The sequence below is a fragment of the Berghia stephanieae genome, chromosome 10 (genome assembly GCF_034508935.2).
Source record: "Berghia stephanieae isolate SIO BIC M18660-M18661 chromosome 10, UCSD_Bste_1.3, whole genome shotgun sequence".
NCBI classification, from domain to species: domain Eukaryota; kingdom Metazoa; phylum Mollusca; class Gastropoda; order Nudibranchia; family Aeolidiidae; genus Berghia; species Berghia stephanieae.
The window spans coordinates 10,296,102-10,315,322 of NC_088369.1; the positions used below are offsets into that span (position 1 = coordinate 10,296,102).

The 19,221-nt window shown below is 35.9% G+C and overlaps 1 protein-coding gene and 1 long non-coding RNA gene across 2 annotated transcripts in view; one reads left to right on the forward strand and one right to left on the reverse strand.

The window, feature by feature from the left end:
- The window catches only part of LOC144980482 (protein Mo25-like), a 34,785-nt gene extending 23,218 nt beyond the window's left edge, over nt 1-11,567 (reverse strand). Inside the window, exon 1 of the mRNA XM_078928092.1 lies at nt 11,432-11,567. The gene's annotated coding sequence lies outside the window, so the exon portion shown is untranslated. The remainder of the gene's footprint in view (nt 1-11,431) is intronic.
- The window catches only part of LOC144980488 (uncharacterized), a 145,991-nt gene that overhangs the window by 78,512 nt on the left and 48,258 nt on the right, over nt 1-19,221 (forward strand). The window lies entirely within an intron of this gene.

Genomic DNA, 19,221 nt, shown 5'->3' on the forward strand with positions numbered 1-19,221 from the left:
GAGAATTGTAATTTCGCCTAAGGCGACGCGTCCTGTCCTACATGTTATGTGCTGCTGTTGGCTTGGGACCCCTTGTAAAGCACTTTGAGCAAAAGCTAAGTCTGTTTGTTTTTTCTTCTTCTTCTTTTCCATAATCCATATAAACCAAACCGACCGACTCAGACAGACATTAGTTTTGTTAGGGTTTTTTTTTTTTCAATGGTTTCACAAAGCATTTCAGAGTCAGTAAAAAGGAAGAATAGGGATAGGAAATAGTCAAAATTTAGATTTTCAATTAAAAGCACACCACCAGAAAAAAAGTAAGACAAAGGGGAATGGTTCAAATACAGAACAGGTGTAGATTCCAAGAGCACACTATTTTAGTGTACTTAGTTCGAGATCACCTATAAGTCGCATCCAGACATACATCAATACATAAGGACAGGATCCCACACCACACACACCCAAATGCTTCCAAATCATTATAATTGTATCCATATTTTAAAAAACAACAAAAAAACAAACAAAAACAAACAAAAACCAAAAAAAAAAACAGTACATAACACAGGGTGTCCATGTATCAGAGACATTAAAAAATCCTACCAGCCCCAGCAAAAATCTTACCACAATTTATCACAATCCGACATTTACAAGACGACACAAAGTAGTCAATTTCCAGACATTTACTTATAATACTATCAATCTTACCATTTGAGGGAATTTCAAAGCAAGAACAATTCAGGACATTATGGCTCGAGACTGACTATGCCAAGTAGCTCAGCAATTTTGGTTACTCATATCAAGAAATATAGTGGGCCTACATTCGCTACATTATACACATACACACACTAAAATATTCCATTCTATTTACACATTCAGTTTTTAGATTCTATTATCTTATATAAACAATGGCAGACTAGGCTTCTAGTCCAACTACTTTTCTTTCCTTGCTATTTCTGAAGCAAGAACATCCTTATTTTTACATTTTCAGCCTCTCCTATGTGCATTGCTCCTGACCAAAAGATCATGTTACATTGTTGAGGATGACTTTTCGGCTTTTTCAACAAAAGTCATCGGCAGTTTTGATCAGATTATCTATCTCATTTTGAAGTATCTTTTTCTTTTGGTCTTTAGCTGCATCACTTTATCCTATTATTTTTGTTTTCTGGTGGCCTCTTTTTCCAGATTATCCTTGCTCTCTTTCTTCCCTTTCAGGGCATTAGAATACCCAAGCCATTCCTTGCTGCATGATTTCAGTAGGTCAGGAGATATCACCACCTCAGAGACTTTCTCTCCATTAATGAATTGGCAAGTTAAGCGTCTTGCTATCAATGACTTTTCAAAAAGGTTTTCTATTGTGATCTTCTTATTGACCAAAAATCATCTTTCTTCATCTGCATTACAAGACAATATCAATATAAGACTTATTTTTTTCTTCAAGCCTGGACATTGGTCGAGTTGTCCATTTTTATTAAAGTACCTATCGGTCCTTTGATTGGTGTATGTGGTAGAGCTGTAGCAAGAATTGATCTCTTTTATGGGAATGTCTCTTGATCTGGCTTGCTGCCAAGGCACAAACGAGACCAAATGTCTTGTTTTGTGACCTAAATGCCTTGTGTTATGTGTGCGGCTATGTGGTCTAGTGGTATGACACTCGCTTTCAGATCGGAAGGTCCTGGGTTCGAGCCTCGCTTGGCGCATAGTTGAGCCCTTGGAGAAGGCTCTTTACTAACATTCTCTCACCGTTTTCAGGTGTAAAATGAGTACCTGGCTGTTAACAATGTTGTCTCTGTCCGAAAAAAAATGTAAAATCGCCTAGGTGTCATGTCCCGACCTAAATGTTAAATGGATCCTTGTAAAGCACAATGAGCACGTTTAGTAGATATTGCGCTGTATAAAAGCTCAATTTTTATTCTTTATGTGTGCATGTGTGTACAGCAATCTCAGACCTGCAAATATGCGATTATACAAACTGTTGTGTTCTTAGATCATTAATTAATAAGACGTGTTGAAGAATCAACAAACCAAATCGTTACAGTAAAGAACACGTATTAAACAACATAACATATTAAGATACATGTGTACAGGATGACGGTTGGATACAGAATGACTCCCAACAAGGTAGCCAGTAGATCAGATGATAGTTGTGAACGATAGTACTACATAAGATAGACGATACAATAAATATGAATATGAATACAATAACTTTCATTCACAACACAAACCAGGGATATTTCATCCCAATAAATTAAAAGAAAAAATGATAGCGAGTAAAATATAAAAGTGAGCGAGTGTATCAATTTCAATGAAATTTGGCTGAGATATTTTTCAATTAAATGTCTATCGATGTTCCAAGTATAATTAAAATGGATCAATAATTTTTTAAAGTTTTTATAACTTAAAAATTGATATATATTTGCTTTCTGATAAATACAATCAGGAATCAAGAATGAACTACACCAAAAAAAAACAACAGCAAAAAAGGCTTGTTTTGTGTCCTTTGAAATGATACCAAAATCAGCCGAATAGGTTCACAAGAACCAAAAACAAAGTTAAAAAAATAAATAAATAAAAAAAGTTTCACCTTATATCTACAGTGAGCCTATGAAGGGCCACAGGACTGGATTAATCAAAGTGTCTATTTGTACGTTTTGGCCCTGACCATTTCGAATTAAGGTGCAGAAACTGCACCATTAGTTATGTAGCAAGAGAGGGAGAGAGAGGGAGAGAGAGAGGGGGAGAGAGAGGGGGAGAGAGAGAGGGAGAGAGAGAGGGAGAGAGAGAGAGAGAGAGAGAGAGAGAGAGAGAGAGAGAGAGAGAGAGAGAGAGAGAGAGAGAGAGAGAGAGAGAGAGAGAGAGAGAGAGAGAGAAGTGAAATATAAAAAGTTAAAATAATGTAGGGAGAAATTTCAGAAGAGACTGCAAAGTACAAAATAATAATATGCCCATAAAAGTCCAATTCTTAGAAATTGGGTGAGTCCATTTCATTGTATTGAGAGAGGATGGTATAGGACACCATTAGACAATTACTTAATTCATAAGTATTTTCCATAATTTATTTCAAATGTTATTTCAAAATATGAATAGTGTAGTGTAAGCACAAAAACATTTGTTGTGTGTAAATAAATTTTAGTAAAATGTGACCCTCCGCCTCAAAACCTTAAGTCGGATTTTTCAATTTTGGGTTTTTGGTACCCAATCATAGCTGATTTTATGCTTTAAAATTTGATACCAAATTTATAAAATTCTGATTATTCATTGCCGAGATATGACATTTTGTAGTAGAGAGAGTGTAAAAACCAAGTTTTGAGAAAATCAACTTTGAAGTGAGGCACCGTTTTCGCGCACAGTCAAATCAATGGGCAAAGATAACTCCTTAAATACGGGCGTCGAAAATTTGACAAAAATAGTAAAATTTGGCAAAAGCTTAGAATATACATTTAATAATGTAATTACAAATTTTTGAAATAATTCAATTATTACTTTTGTAGTTATTCATTAGTATGTAAGATCCTTAAAATAAATAAAACACAACAAAAAAAAGAATAATAATAAAAACGCCTACAATTTAATGACATTGCTCACTTTTTGAAGAATTTTTGATATTTAAATAAAGAATCGATGAAATAAGAATTATTAATGTGACATTTTGTCTTATTTAACAGAAGAAATGCGATTTCAAAATGCCAAAAGTTAAGAGCGAGAGGGGGGAGGGCAGAGAGACTGCTTGTGCATTAAGAGGGCGGGAGGGAAATAAGTGTGTGTGTGTGTGTGTTTGTGTGTGAAAGAAACAAAAGTGAGTCAGAGAGAGTGAGGTAGACACGAAGAAAAGAATGCAGGCGGAGCAAAGAATTGTAGGGATAGTTTAAGAAAGCATTTTGTTTCAAAGTAAGTCATAGTCAATCAACTGGAAACATATTGACCAATGAGATTGCAATTAAAGAAATGGGCTGGTCAAATTATTCATTGCATTGTTTCCATTTCGAGTCAGATGACAGCTTGAGGAGGAGGGGGTGGGGCTTATTGTGTAATGACTTACATGAAAACATGTTATTGAATCTCTCAAGTTTTTCTTCCCGTTCACCCACATTGTTGATTGTCTAAAAAGACCCCCCCCCCCCCCCCTTCTTTCAGTATACAAAGAAAGCACGACAAAATTAAAATCTCTCTCCCTCTCCTTTTCATCTATCTATCTATCTATCTATCTATCTATCTATCTATCTATCTATCTATCTATTCATCCATTAATATGTCTGTCTCTCTGTCTGTTTATCTATCCATACATTTAACTTTTTTCATTTTTTAGTTACATGTATTTCCATCGGCAGTTCATTAATTGTTGAAGGCTCTATTTACTATTCTGCTTTTGTATTTAAAATTAAATGTTTATCCCACAACAATCTCTGTAAGTGTAAGATTAGGCTACTTTTGTCCTATTAAAGTCTTAGCATGGCCTATAATTTCATGAATAAAGAAAGAGGGAAAAAGGATCCTCACCTCGACCATTAACTAATGCAGCTAGACAAAGAAATAATATAGTAATAAATAGCACGTGGTGTGTATCAAAATGCACAAACACACACATATGTAACACACGCATGCTGACGTCATGACACATCGCCCGGCATTTTAATGACAGATGGCGCATGTGATGAACGTTGACCAATCAGAATCATTCATTTGTAAAGTTGTCAGGGAAAAACCTAGACTTGTTTACAGTTTTAAAGTTCATTATTGGTTGAACCATGAAACTGTGGAAACAGTCATGATTTCTCTGAGATAGATAAAGATACGCCCTTTGCTGTGATATCTTACATACTATTGGCGGAGGAAAAGACTTAGTATTACTAAGCCTTGGAAAGGCTCTCTGAGAAAAAGTCAACCCTCTTTTTGAATGTGTCACTGATAGTTGCATTTTTAAACTTGAAATTTATATAACTTATCGTCAATATTTATGTTGAATGATTATGTTTTCATGTAGAAAAATGATTGTAGTTTCTGAAACAACCAAAAACTGAAATTTGATCATTTTGACCATTTCCACGTTAAAATCAGTTTTCTTCGTTTTTCCAAATCCTGACTTAATACCGCTTCGAGGAGTATGGTCACAAATGTGTTTACCAGATTACAACCCCAGTCAATGTCACAGGTATCCGATCTTCCCCTGGCATTAATGGGCTCGTCATGTCTTGCGATAACATAGCCGAGAAATGTGTAATGTGTATCAATGTTGGTGACTGGTGTGGTGGTAGATGGGTTGATGTCATGTTTCGATGTCCAACGGAAAAAGAACTATTAAGCTAAATTCTAAAATTTGGAAATTATAGAGAACAGATGTTAATAACTACCAGTTCTATAAATGATATGAACTCGTAAGCTGGCATGAGGATAGAGTAACCTCTTTTCTAATTGTATGCCAAGTTTCATTCCCTTTTTTAAATATTATTATTATTAACAGAAAACAGCCATACCGCTCCCGTAACGGTCCAAATTTTTTTCATTTGTTTCATCTTCACATCCCTTATCCCTGCAATAATGCAAACCAATACATGTGCCGCTAAACCAAACAGATTCATAATAGAGGCACCGATATCTGTTGAGTGTTTCGTGTTATAAGTTATAGGAATGGCTAGTATGATGGTTGGAGTTTTACTCACAATTGTTTTAAACTTCAGTCAAAGTGAGCATTTTCAATAATAAGAGGCTTATATAGGCTCTGATATTTTGCAACTGCCGACCTGCGTCAATTTTCCCAACAGTGGGGTCACTGGTGAAAAGCCATTTATCAGTACAGTAACATTAGTACCCAACAGGGGCCCATTCGTATGTAGACTGACTAAGCACTAACATTCTAAGAAATCCCTTCCTATTCCTATGTAGAGTTAGTCGAAATTTGATCTTTGAGCTTCAATCTTTGCCGAACCCCTCAGTCTGAATTCTTTAGTCAAGGTCTTATTGCTTAAGGAAACTTCCATCATCAACAATATGTCACCCATATTATTTGGAAATTTACACATTTTCCTCGAAAGAAAACTGTTTCAAAAAAGAATTATAACAGACATAAAATGACCCTGTCAATATTATTAGCTTTTAACTCACTCAACCCTAACACCGTAGTTTACCCGGATTACTTTTACCCCATGCCTATTTATTACATTTTTCTGAGACAAATTATAGGCCTAGTATCAAAGCTAATGATTTTAGTTTTTGCATGTTAATAGTAGTTGAATAAATCTATCCATGTACATGCTCATTTTAAAGACATTTTTTCCAATTTGGAAAAGTAGCAAAAATCTCTAGGATTGAGTGAGTTAAAAAGCTGTTTAAAAATTGCTGGTTGCTGAAAATGCACAATTGTGTATGTGGACATTTTTTAAAACGACTAATCAGTAGACAGATTGCGCGTCGGGGCTCTAACGGGGCCCATTAGAGATAGACCACGATTGGGATTGTTTGGAAGCTTTAACCCTTTGCCCACTAGTCATTATGATATCGGAAATGCTATCGCCGTCTACATCTACGCCAGAATAGAAATAGAGGGTGGAGCCTACCATGATATAACATTTTATGGAGCCCTAATTTCATCATATCAGTTCTGTCCACTGACAGGTGGGTATCGCTTTCAAGAACTTATGTCCTTACATTGTTGGAATCAGCTTGAAAAGTGGAGAAAAATTGTCTTTGTCTCATAAAAATCGGTCTAGAAATAACCTTTTTCGTAATAGATTTGATTTTGAAAACAGCTTTTTCAAATTTTATAATAATTTCCTTATTTTCCGGTCGATGTTCTTGATTTATATATCGTTTTTCATTTCTCAATGCGACGAACACACTGATGTAACTCGATTGATTCAAGAGTTTAAAACACAGATTTCGTGTTTTGATTGTGAGTCCAGCCTTACTAAGAATTCACGAGCGTTGAGATATGACGTAACAATACATACAAGACCTCTTTCTCCACACCATAGTAGGGCTTCCATTCATCGCTTTCGGTCAACCGTGGTCTTTGAAGTTACACAACATATCCCGCCTGTGATGCCTGTACACAGATCAAGGGCTGAGCTGACTCATGTTGACAAGCGAGCTATCAAAAGAGCAATCGTTGATTGGTCAAAAACTCCGGATTTCATATATAAGGACATAAGTTCTTGAAAGCGATACCCACCCACCTGTCAGTGGACAGAACTGATATGATGAAATTAGGGCTCCATAAAATGTTATATCATGGTAGGCTCCACCCTCTATTTCTATTCTGGCGTAGATGTAGACGGCGATAGCATTTCCGATATCATAATGACTAGTGGGCAAAGGGTAAAAGCTTCCAAACAATCCCAATCGTCGTCTATCTCTGATGGGCCCCGTTAGAGCCCCGACGCGCAAACTCAGTAGTAGTTCAGACATGCCTCCCTAATGACAGAAAAGTGGAATAGCAATAGCATTCATAAAAGAGGAACTTAATACCAAAAAAAAAAAAAAAAAAAACAGGAATGCTTTCAGCTCCAATTTTGTACAAAGATCAGGCTGATGCTCAGTACTTCAGGGACCTGTGATAGACCGATTTGAGCTCTGAAAGCTCCTCGATGGAATTAAATTGAGCTTTTATATCCACTAAACATGCTCAAAGGGCTTTACAAGGGGTCCCTGACCAACAGCAACATTTTACATGTAGGACGGGATATGACGCCTGGAAGGCGATATTACTTTTTTTTTCAGACAGAGACAACGCTGTTAGAGGCCAGGTACTCATTTTACACCTGAGTATGGTGAGAGAATGTGAGTGAAGAGCCTTTTCTAAGGACTCAACTATGCGCCAAGCACAAGGCTCAAACCCAGGTCCTTCCGATCCGAAAGCGAGTGTCATACCACTAGACCACATAGCCGCACAATCCCAGCATTTTCAGGGCTGGATTTTATCTGCTGCTCAAATGCATGCACATTACCTCCTTCACTAACCACACTAGCCTAGCGCAGATCACTCACAACCTCACGACAATCTGCTCCACCCATTCACCCCCTCAAATGCCTTCTTTCTTTCTCTTAGCTACTCACTTGATAATTTAGCCTACTTTATATCTTCTTGCCTCTGCCCCTTCCGCAATCTCCCTCCAAGTATCATTCTGTCATCGCATTTGACCTTTTGATTCTTTTTTTTTTTTTTTGTCTTTGATTGTTTGTCTTGTGACGAAGTACAAAGGCCGTTGTTTGTCATGAGTTGTCTCTATTTACATGATTGTCTTCTGTCATCTCTAATCACTTCATTTCTTGTAATTATTTTCTTTTTCCATCTTATTAACTGGCTAAATTAGGCAATGATAGAAAAGTTGGCAAAATATCGTCATTTTGGTATTGATATCCAAAAATAAATTTAATCGAAATCTACAGACTCAGGAGGCAAGATAAAAGTAAAGATCTTCAATGAAAATATAAGAAATTCTTCAATATCAAAAGCATCAGACCCCTTTCTCGTAATGTGAAAATGAAGTCTGTGTGAAACTTAGTTAATCGGGGAGGAGCTTGCGTTTATGCAACTAGATAAGAAGAAATAAAAAGTACAGTGAGCGAGTGTGTCCCATCAACCTCCCGAGTGAAGAGAAAAAGAAGGAGGATGAGGAGATCACAGTGGACAACAGATAAACGTATAGAAGTGTATAAATAGTGAAAGTGAATGTAAACAAGTTGAAAACAGGAATGCCTGACTTTGTTGAAATGGAAAAAAAACTATGTCAGAAACAATTTGGATACACAAAGTGCTTGAAAATATTTTTTGGAACAAAACTTGAGAAATGGAAATAACTCTACCTAACATTCCAAATGTAAAACTGACATTTAATGAAGCAAGCTTGAATGCCTAACTGCACTACAATAGGATTACCTACATTCAGGGCGCCGTGAATGTAGCTTGCCAGATGGTCAGAGATCCTCGTGGTCAATTTAATTTCGACTTCAAAAGTGACCAAGACCAAATGGAACCTCAAGTTTTACAAAAATAAGACTTCGACCCTTGATTGGCTTTGGTCATCAAAAAATCACCTAGGCCAGGAAAAACGTTATATTGTAAAAAGAGAAAAAAATGAATATATTATGTTTGTTTTGTTTTTTATTAATAATTACTGCTATACTATCTAGGGAACAATTTTTGTCAATTTGGCCATGCACGTGGTAGCCATCTACCGATAGCCCTGCCGCGAAGCTAGCCTGGTCCTACCCTGTAGGCTACATTCAGTCATTCAAAATGTCATGGCCATGAACGTAGCAGCGCCACTGGCTCTGACCCCTCGCCACCACTGCCTTTTCAAAATAATGTGAACGTGAAAGTTTTTAAAAATGTCAATAACAATTACGCCACATTTTCGTCATTCTCCCAGACTGTAAATAATAATAATTAGCATAATCATAGCATCCAAGTTATATCCTCAATTATAATTATAATCATATAATCAACTGTCGACAGTCAGCCTCGTCAGGTTCATCCGATTTTTTCCAGTGTCTTCAACAATGAGAAGTGCATGAGTATGAGTATGAATGGGATAATGATGGTTCTGGTTATTTTGAATGTGGACATTGTACAATAAGTTGCAAATGACATGGATGTTATGAATAACGGAATAAATGAAGAAATAAAGCAGTATCAAACGATCAAGGACCAATAATTATATCGACTCGGAAGTGAATATTGACTGGCTCTACGGTTTTGTTGTGTGTGGTGATGGGGTGTAGTGTAGTGAATGAGTATGAGTAGGCAGTTTAGTGAGCAGCAGCAGTGGCAGTCAAATTTTGACCCAACTCGCCCATAGGAAAGTTGTGACCGAAAATTGCCGTTCGCGTTTTGGGGGGTTCAATTAAAGATGCATAACTTCGTTATAAAGAGGAATATCGCAGATATTTTGATATCATTATTTTCGTCTTTCAATTTCCTTTTAAATGGTGCCAATTAAGGAAAAATCCATTGATAATTCCAGAAGTTATATGAAGTTAAAATTTGGCAATTTTCAAATGCATTTATTTTTTTATTTACCGCGTGTGTTTTTAAAATTTAAACGCTTGTTTTTATAATAACATCTAAACTTTATTCATGCCAAATTTCAGGCTCTATATCGATGCGCAGACACCTTTTAACTCTGCGCCGAAATGCCTTGTTTACATTATCTTCTCATCATGGCTGCCGGACGATATCGATATTCATATCGATATTTTAAACTTAGTTATGTATTATGTTAAATTTAGTCCATAATATTTTCAGTACTATTATTTGCTATGTTTTTATTTTGAATACATACTTTCCAACTTTATTTATAGGCTTTTTATAGTTTTTGTTTTAAAAGTTCGTATATTTCTTCTCTTTGTGAAATCCGATATTAATAATATCGATATTTTAAAAATACCAATTGCTTTAATTTTATTTTATTTTACTTTGCCATCAAGTCATCAAGTTTCTTTCCCATATGTTTAGATATGTTTATCATTTGTATCCATATTCTAAAGGCCTTAGCCTTAATAATTATTATGGTAAGAAGTTCTATTAGTTTTGACACCCCCATATATTGAGAGAGAAGGGGGAGGGGGTGGGGGGATAAAATTATATTAATTGTCAGTTCAAATGATGTAATAGCAATAAACCCAAAGTGGTTCAGCAGAATTTTTTAAAGTATTAAAAGCCAGAACTTTCCTTCTAATTAGGTATAATAGGGAATCTGTTTCAATTTATTTGAACTTTTTCAATCTACCATTTTATTTATATGCAATTAAATTACCATAGGTAAAAATAAACTCATTATGACATTACACAACATGTTTATATCTTTTCATTTAAATACTCTCAAACCCTTTTTTATTCTCTATGTATTAATTAGAAGAGGGGAATTATTTGCAATTGTTTCAATGAGATATTGGGGATAAATCCAAAAGTGATAGAGCAAATTGTTTCTTACGTCTAGCCGAATTTTTGATTATGTAACATTTGCGTCATATTATGTAATAATGTGTTAATTTGAAATGTTTATCTTCCTCTTTATTAATGTAAATGCATTGCCCTCGATAAGACGAACATTTTGGTATACAATATATTATAAGAACTCCATATTGACTGTTTTAACCATTTTTATTAACACGCGATTTCGGTCACAACTTTGACTTTGCAATGGTAATTTTGGGGTAAAAATCGGTCTGAAATTTCAGACTTTGAACTGCCGTAACTACATTTCTAATCAAGATACAAACAAAATTCAAACTGTTTTGTAATCTGTGTTGCCAGCTCTTTCATATGACATTGGTTTCAAGTGTGTGAGGTACATTTAGAATTTCTATTAAACTCCCTAGTATGAGAATGAGTTGAGTATGTTGGGAGATGACAGCAATCGTGTATAACAGAGAAAGCCATTATTTAGTAACTTTATAGAATTACTTTACGGATGACTTGTTTATACAATTAACATGTAACTTCTCATTTACTTACTTTGTCTAAGAAGACAATGTATGGGTGATAGAAAATAAAAAAGTAAGTCCGATATCCAGTGGTTCAGTGAGGTTCAAGAGAGTAGAGAGATGACCGACACTGACGTCATAATCTAGCGCAGACACGGAAGTTAAGTACTATCGTAGAAAATAATATTCGGTGTTATTGAAAATTCCAGGAAGTGTCACAGACAAGGAATTTACCCAATGGAAACCGTACGGTGCTCTGATTGGCTAACCAAACCAGCGGCCTCGATGAGAAAAATATCGGCCATTTTGCTGTTGGCTGGGAATCGCGTTACTATAGTAAACAAGCGCTGATCGGCCGTTCATGAAAACCAGTTGCTGCTCGCTCGTTTAACTCAAAATTATTCAAAACGATCTCTCTAAAATGATATAAATGTGACTTCTTAAGGTTTTCTTCACGGTCAAAACCACACAACATTCTATTAATGATTACGTCCGGCAAAAAGGAATATTGACAGGTCGACCGAGAGGTGAACTCATCAAACGACAAACATCAATGCGAAGGATAGAGAGAGAGTCAAACTATTGTTTGTCTTGCCCTGTTCTATATAGAGAAAAGGATAAATAGTATAGCCTCATGTGTGAGTGGTTGTGTGTCATAGTCATGTTTTTTAATTGTTTCTGTTGTCTATGTGTGTAGTGATGACGATCACATTCACTCCATCAGCGCGACGAAACTGCCCACACCCCCCCCCCCTTTTTTTTTTTTTTCACATACACGTAATTCACATGAGTAGAGTTGGACTCGATAGTTCAGTGGTTTAGCATTACAGTTAGAATTATCGTTTACCGGCATTAAAAGCTATTTTAGAGGGGGAAATTCCACATTTTACTGCTGCTGCTGCTGCTACTACTACTACTACTACTACTACTACTACTACTACTACTACTACTACTACTTACTACTACTACTACTACTACTACTACTAAAGTTATTGAGAGAAAAATCTTTATTTAGAATCCTTGAGCACAGGCGAGCCGCTGTGTGTGTGTGTGTGTGTGTGTGTGTGTGTGAGACGTGGCTGTAGTCTAATTTTATCAGAATTAGGAGGCCAAGGAGTTATCTCTTTGGATATTAAGTAGGATTATATTTTTTTCCGTATTAATATTAGTGTAGTGGAAATTACAATGAGATCGTATTAAAAACAAAAGACTAAGAATAACATCAGATCGAGATGATTCTGATAGCAAAAAAGTAGGCTATATATGTGACATATTTAAATTCAGTCACCAAGCATGATAAAAACAAACAAAAAATCAACACAAATAATTTTAACCCTCTCCAGGCAAAAATTTGACGGTAGCATTTAAATATTTTTTAGCCGACTAAAACATAGTTTACTTTACTAAGAACATGCACATTTTTATGTTGATAGGGTTGACTGGTTGAAGATATTGTAATCCTGGATTAGGTCAAAAGAACAAAAGCAGAAGTAAAATAATCAATTTAAAAAACAAAAACAAAAAAAAACTGTCAACTTGGAACAAAACAGCACCAATGTCTAACTCTGGGACTAACCTTTAGATAACAAGTTGTTGGTGATGTTTTCTGGTCAAGTCTTTACAGGTGTTTAAAGAGTATTGTCTTAGTATGCTTTTGACGAACTGAGCATGTGTTGTTGAATATGTGTCTGTCTGTAAATAGTTTAACGTGGTGATACAACATTGTTCTACAAAATATGGAACAAGCTTCTTTAATAATCTGTGTTACATGATTGTCCTCACTTTCAAAATGACTTTCCATGGCATGCTTATCTAAATCTGTAAAAATTGATGGCCCTAATCTTTCTGTTACTTTTATTATCACTTTACTTATTGTTGTGCTATTGACTGCTCTCAAAGGTCCCTCCTTGTGTGTAGTTAGAATTTCTCTCAAACAAAGGTCAGCTGCTGTAATAACTTTATAAAAATCTTCAGATGGATATAATAATCCCCCCCTGTCTTTTCTTTCGGTAAAACTAGATGATGATGGTTTGCTTGAATCAGGATTGTCTAATGAGGCTAAAAATTCTGAACAAACAGAACATTTGATTTTGTCTCGTAATTTCCTTGCGATAAATCCAGACATATAATACAAAACATCTGAATGGTACTCTGAGGGCTGGCAAAGGGTTTTCGTAAAGATCATAGTTTTTCTGTCCAATTCAGGTTGAAAAGAGTTTGTCGAATTGTCAACAGTAAAAGATGAATTTTCTTGGAAAAGCTTATTTTCGGGGGCAGGTAAGCAATTAGCATTTTTGGAACTCAGCACACCATTCTTCATCAAAAGAGACCTGAGGGCATATTTAAATTGAAGGACATTCGGGTTATTATTCCAGCCACCTCTTCTTCGTATCCTTGAAAACAATGTCTCCAAATGATCTTGAGAGAGTCTGTAAGTAAGTATGTATTTGTAGTTATTGGCCAAAAGTCGCCGAGATATCAATTCTATGGATGTCAGTGTTGCCAAAAATCCAATAAATCCAGTTTTCCTCTTTGATTGTAGTATTGGCTTGTTAGTATTGTCACATAAAGATGATATATAATTTCTGGCAAAATGAATAAACTCTAATTTTTCCTCAAGATTTTCCTTTGTAATAGGGCTTTTAAATCCTTTTGTACAGAAACTACTGCTGTTGCATAAATCAAACAATTTATCAAATATACGAATAAATTTACAAGTCGCTTCACTTCCAGCAAATTCAGGCAACTTCAAGTCATCCCGAAGAAACATAATGGCAGAAGCAACAGAAGAGCTTAAAGTTTGGGCAGCAAGAGAAACTTTCATTTTATTTTTCACATAATCAATATGTCTTCCTTTTAGCTTGTTGGCAAGGTTTCAATTACTTTCCAGCTGCAGCTTGTGAAGTGCAACAATATAAGACCAATCAATTCTCTCCTCTCCACGGCGCAAACATTTCAGGTCACCCAATGCATTTCTAACATTTTTTAACAAATGACAGGCATCAAAAATAAAGGGAATGGTTTTAGATGAATCCAAGGGGTGAGGAAACTCAGGATCAATGACATCTGAACTTATAGTGCATCCAATAGCAGTTGCAGTCGCTTGGTTAACATAAGCTCCATCACACACAACCCCTTGAACAGAGAAGCCTGCCTCAGACAGCCAAACTATCCCATCATTAATAATCCGTGCTTGCTGGGCTGCACTAATCTTATCAACAAGAAAATAGCCAATAGGGTGCTTAAAATATCGCTTTTGTCCAACGATGAGAAGAGTAAGACTTTCTGAAGCTAATGTGTCTGGTGATGCAACTTGAAGATGACCATGGTTCACATAGCCAGCATAGGTCTGGGATGCAGGGTCAAACACAACTTGCTTCCGAATAGACATCGAATCAAACATAAGACAAACATCCTTCATCAAATCATCCTTTTTAAGTTGAGCTTGCAAGGTATTAAAAACATCTGTAATAAATCCTGGGGAGACATTGTGGGATGCAGACCACCTACGAATGGTATCCGCATGAGGCAAATGCAAATACTTTCTCACATAATTATAAGCCTGAGCACTATAGAAGTGCAAGGAAACAGCAAAGGATTTTAATTCATCAGAAAAACGCATATTATTTTTGGACATATGGGCAGCTTTTAATTCATTTTCAATTAAAGTGAGGGTTTCCGCAGCAAAATTTTCTTTTAGGATGTCAACATTTTCTTCTTTCAACAACTTTTTCTTCTTCAAATCTTCCAAAAGGGATGAAATTTTTACATCTCGACGGGCCAACTTCTTCCTCATGCTACTGAGTTGTTGTTTTTGATGAAGCATCTTTTCTTGGCAAACAAGCAACTTATTTTGGGTCTCTTCTAAGTGGCTTTCAACTGAAGAATAGGCATAATTATGTTCATCAACTTTAGGGTCTTACTGGGTGTAGCATCTTCAAATGGAAAATTGGGAGCAGCTCGTTTTCGAGGGATGATCTTGTCTTTTTAATGGCAGGAGACTGTTTATGTTGGGGATAATTTGGAAATACAGATGGGACAGCATTCTCTCTCAATTTTTTTTGGTCTAAACCGAGATAATAATCTTCTAATAAAAAATGGACACTACAGACCCTATCATTTTTTGTAGGTCTCCACTCTGACCCATCTACATTCTTCCTGCTGATTTTAGTAATCCACTTGGACAACAACTCAGGCTTCTTCCATGGAAAGCTGAAAATAAGTGAGGCATTCTAACTAGGACTATCTTGACAATTGGTGTACTATAGTGAAAAACAATCTATCCAGTTGAATTATTTTCTATTGGCAAGGGAAAGACTCCATGGAAAAAAAAGCAATTAGACGTCTAGTACTATACTTATATATTTGTCTTTATCTAGGTCTTCCTGTCAATATACTTATATACTTGTTGATATTCATCTCGGTTCATGTATCTCAAGTTTTGAAAAATAACCACACTACTCTTACACGCCTAGAGTGGAGTGCTTATACTTTGGCCTTTGCAGTTAATTGCAATCGCAAGCTCTCCTCCTCAATTCGAAAACGCATTATAGTTATAGGTTATTATAATACATGATTACACACATTCTCTAACTTCATTTTTACCTCAGGGGAATAGTTCAGATCAGTATGTAGATTTATTTATAAAAATACTTGGGAGACCTTCCATTCTTGCTCTAGTACTAGGGGGTTTGGGAGGGGGGAAACTTTAAAAAAAAAAAAAAAGTTTTCCCCCTCCCAAACCCCCTACTAGAACAAGAATACTTGGGATGTAGTAGCTTATGGAAGGTCTCCCAAATACTTATGAGATATAGACTCTATATCTAAATCTATCTAGATCCTAGAACATTATCAGTCTCCGTCGCAGTCGTCAGTAGCCCAAAATACAATTAGAATTGATTTATTTCTCTTACCTGTGAAACGACAATGATGTGCCTTTGACAGCTTTATTGTGGCATAAATATACGCAGCAGTTCTGAACCATTTTATTGTGAATTTTAATATTGTTGTGGTGTTTGTTGTGTCGTTATGATGACATTAGATACCGAATGAATGGTAATGTTTACATTCTCAGCCAACAACAAAATGGCGCTAAATGCTTTCATTGGTGGACACTTTTTAGACTCCGTACGTATTCTCATTCGTTTAATTCTATGGTCACAGACCTTTTTTAAAAAAAAAAACATTAAACACGCGTTAATTTTTTAAGGAGTGTCAAAAGAGGGTGAGAAGTAAGGGGTGGGGGGAAGGAAACTTACACTGCCGTTGTTTTTAAAAACACAGTACATGCAACGTTAATCAAATAACACATAGATACTGTGTTCTCTAATAAAGCGGCAATACAGGTGTTAAATTGAGCTTTTTTATAGAGCAATATCCACTAAACCTGTTCAAAGCGCTGTACAAGGGGTCCTTGGCCAACATCAACATTTAACATGTAGGACGGGACATGACACCTGTTGGGCGATATTACACAGAGACAACGCTACTAACGACCAGGTACTCAGTTTACACCTGGGTATAGTGAGAGAATGTTAGTAAAGAGCCTTTTTTCCAAGGACTCAAGTATGCGCCGAGCGATGCTCGAACCCAGGACCTTCCGATCTGAAAGCGAGTGTCATACCACAAGACCACATAGCCACACGACGTGTATGTATGCGAGGCCATGTTACATTATTTTCGACAGAGGCAAAACCTCCATCTGCCTTTAAGTACTTACTTTATACCTGAATGTAGTGAGAGAATATTAGTGAAGAGCCTTGTCCGAGAACTCAACTTTGTCCCAGCCGGAACGGGACTCGGGTCTGGATTCTGCCGGTCCGAGGGCGAGTGTAATCCTAGTTTATCCTGGTTTCTATAGCGTGAAATGGACAATAGCAATTGCTTGCTACCCTTTGGTTACGACCATGGCATAACTATAGTCGTATAGTAACGTCTTGGTTACGACGCTAGTCTGTCACAAAGTAGCCTACTTCCCGTCAGATCTAACAGAACCAGCTACCCAATCACTGCTGGGTGGACAGGTGGGGGGGGGGGGGGGTCAGAAAAAATCTCGACTGCACCCGGATCAATCTTGGTTCCTTTGCGTGTGGAGCGAGTGCTCTACCAACTGGGCTATTGGGATCCCCATTGTTGATACATTGGTCATAAATGGAAGTAAATGGTACATGCTATCATCATCATCATCATCATCATCATCATCATCATCATCATTATCATCATCACCATCAATCAATGCTATTATTATTATTGCACACACGCATGCACACACACACATGCACGCATAAGCACACACACACACATAAGCACACACACATACACACACACACACACACACACACACATACACAGGTAGACTTGCAAACCTACCTCCATACACATGAAAACGAGAAGAGAGAGAGAGAGAGAGAGAGAGAGAGATAAGAGAGAGAGAGTCAGGGATGGGGGGGGGGGGGGGGGGGGTATTACATGTTATTGAATAGAGCTCATGAAAACATGACAGAAAAAGATTAGACTTCCGTTTCTTATTGGACTATAGTAGATTATACATGAAAGACAGATAAAAGACATAGGCCTACCACAACAGCCTATCGAAGTCAGACTAAAAAAATAAGTAAATAATTTAATAAAATAATAATAATAATAATAATAATAATAATACTCATAATAATAATAATAATAATAATAATAATAATAATGATGATGATGATGATAATAATAATAATAATAATCAAAGAATAAAAAATAATAATAATACTAAAAATATAATAATAATAATAATAATGATATGATGATGATGATGATGATGATGATATGATGATGATGATGATGTAATGATGAGGATGAGATAAATAATAATAATAATAATAATAATAATAATAATAAGAAAAATAATATTAATAATAAGGAAGAAGAAGAAGAATAAGAAGAAGAAGAAGAAGAAGAAGAAGAAGAAGAAGAAGAAGAATAAGAAGAAGAAGAATAATAGGTTAATAATAATAATAATAATAAATAATAAAATAAAAAAAAATAAGAATAAATAATAATAATAATCATATAAATAGATAAATAGATAAACAAACACGTATTTTAAAATTTTGGCCAGAAAAACTACCCTCGACCTTCAAAAAATATCGCTTGATTTAAAAAAAACGAACATCATCTTAGCCAAAATGTTCAAACCGTACTTTAAGGAAGAAATGAATTTCCCGGAGTCCTAGGTATGAGTGAAGACCTTTGACAAGATAGAGTCCTCCTTTTTAATCGATCGATATTTAATTTATAGAAGGACGGGTTTCTGGTCAAATTTTTAAATATACATGTTTTTTTTCTCATAACATAACACTTCTTTACTTGGTTAAAGGAAATTCTGCACCAAGGTTTAATCACAAATGTTGTATAATATTGACAACATTAAAAACTTAAATTTGGTTGCCTTTCGATTCGATGCATGAATGTAGAACATACATGAAGATTACAAGAAATTGTGGCGGGGCTCATGGTGGTATAAAGTGGTATGACACCTTCGTCGCTTTTCCGATCGAAAGTTCTGGGATCGAGCCTCGATCTGAACAGCGCATAGTTGATGTCTTTGGAAAAAGACTTTCTGAAGCTAATGTGTCTGGTGATGCAACTTGAAGATGACCATGGTTCACATAGCCAGCATAGGTCTGGGATGCAGGGTCAAACACAACTTGCTTCCGAATAGACATCGAATCAAACATAAGACAAACATCCTTCATCAAATCATCCTTTTTAAGTTGAGCTTGCAAGGTATTAAAAACATCTGTAATAAATCCTGGGGAGACATTGTGGGATGCA